Source organism: Myotis lucifugus, unplaced genomic scaffold (assembly GCF_000147115.1).
Source record: "Myotis lucifugus unplaced genomic scaffold, Myoluc2.0 scaffold_343, whole genome shotgun sequence".
NCBI lineage: Eukaryota > Metazoa > Chordata > Mammalia > Chiroptera > Vespertilionidae > Myotis > Myotis lucifugus.
The window spans coordinates 99255-101389 of NW_005871391.1; the positions used below are offsets into that span (position 1 = coordinate 99255).

The 2135-nt window shown below is 50.9% G+C and overlaps 1 pseudogene; it reads left to right on the forward strand.

The window, feature by feature from the left end:
• Positions 1-547: 547 nt before the first annotated feature.
• On the forward strand, positions 548-1545 carry LOC102419749 (annotated as a pseudogene).
• The last annotated feature ends 590 nt before the right edge of the window (positions 1546-2135 follow it).

Consider the following 2135-nt stretch of genomic DNA (forward strand, 5'->3'; position numbering starts at 1 on the left):
CAGAAACACCTGGAAGGCTTGTTGAACGCAGACAGCTGGACCCCACCCCCAGAGCTTCTGTTTTAGGAGGTCCAGGTTGGAGCCCAAGAATCCGCATCTCTAACAAGTTCCCAGGCGATGCTGACGCTGCTGGCCCAGGGCCCACACCTGCAGAGCCTCTGCTTTAGCAACACCAGGAAGCCTCCTGCTGAAAGGGAAGGCAGCTCTGTGAGCATACATCACCCTTTGGTGCCTGCGCATACCCACCCCTGACAAGACTTTTAGAGAGTCCTGACCTCCTAACATGTGTACTGCCCCCCACACCCGCAAACATGTTCACAAGAGTCTTCCAACATAGGTCTCCATCTTTCCATCTTTAAGTTGAGTCTTTGTATGTAAAGTGGATTACTTATGGACAACACACAACTGGGTCTTTTGTTAAAATACACTCTTCATCTGTCTTTTGATTGAGGTATTGAGTCCATCTAAATTTAAAGTGATTATTTGGGGATGTCGAGGGCTATCAAATAGTGATGGCAGCAACAGCAAGTCCCAGGAAAGAGGATGGATGAAAACCCCATACCATCCTAAGTCTGTCAGGTTCCTGTTTGCGGGCCTGGCGGGATGGGAGCTACAATTTTTGTGCAACCCCTGGACCTGGTGAAGAACCAGATGCAGCTGAGCGGGGAAGGAGCCACGATGGGAGAGTACAAAACCAGCTCCCATGGCCTCACCAGCTTCCTGAAGGAGGAGGGCTGAGGGGCATTTACACCAGCTGTCAGCTGGCCGCCTGCACCAGGCCACTCCCACCACACTGGCCTTGGCATCTGTGCTGGGGCTGATGGCGCACCCCTGGCTTTCTGCTGAAGGCCCTGACCAGCATGACTGCAGGTGCAACCGGTGGGAACACCACCAAGGTAATCTTACCCAAATGTTCGCCAGTGGCCGGCTTCCAGCTGACCAGAGCCCTGGCTACAAAAGCGTGCTTAATGCCCTGATGTGAATCACTCTGGAAGAGGGGGGTCCCCACACTGTGGAGGGGCTGCATCCCTACCATGGCTCGGGCTGCCATTGTCAGCCAGCTCGCCTCTTACTCCCAATCCAAGCAGTTCTGACTGGTCTCAGGCTACTTCGCTGACAACATCCTGTGCCACTTCTGTGCCAGCATGATCAGTGGCCTGGTCACTGCTGCTGCCCCCATGCCCATGGACATTGTCAAGATCTAGAACATGTGAATGATTGACGGGAAGCCGGAATACAGAAACAGGCTGGATGTGCTGGTGAAGGTCTTCACTAGAGGGCTTCTTCGGCCTGTGGGCGGGCTTTACACCGCACTGTGCCCGCTTGGGCCCCCACACCATCGCCTTCATCTTCTTGGAGGAGATGAACAAGGCCTCCAAGCGTCTTTTCTCAGTGGCTGAGGCAGGCGAGGGGCCTGGAGCCGCTGTGGTGTGCTCCCACCCGTTCCCACTCACTGCTGTCCTACAGTCAGTGTCCCCTGGGGGCCTGAACTACTGCCCTGGGTCCTCTATTTTCCCTCCACATTGTGGTTCCTTCCTCTTCTAAAGGACTTTGGTCTGTCCTACCCCTGCTCCAGCTCCCCTGCTTGTCTTGATGTGCATCTCTCTGTCCCTGGCTGTGCCTTGGGGGAAGCTGAGAAACTCCCTGAGGATTTCCAGGGTGTAGGTTTCAGGGCACATAGGACAGCAGAACATTCCCCTTCTCGGGAGGGAAACCAAGGCAGAGCTGAGGGGACCAGGGAGAGCAGAGGCTGTCAAGATGATCAAAGGGTCTGCAGTGGGAGGATGTGGCTCTTCCTCCCTCCACCTCACTAAGGACATAATCAATAAATTGGATTGATAACATCAAAAAATAAAATAAATAAAGTGATTATTTGTATTAATATCTACTATCTTTGTTACTGTCACCTATTGGTTTCATTTGTTCCTTGTTTCTTTTGTGTCCTTCTTTTCCTTTCTGTGGTGTTAATTGGAATTTCATGTGATTCAATTTTATTTTCTCTCCTGTGTATCAATTATGCTTCTTTTTAAATTTTTTGTTTGCCCTAAAGTATTCAATAAACATATTTAACTAATCTACATCTACTCTCAAATAACACCATGCCTCTTTGTATCTGATAACAAAGTATTCCCAAT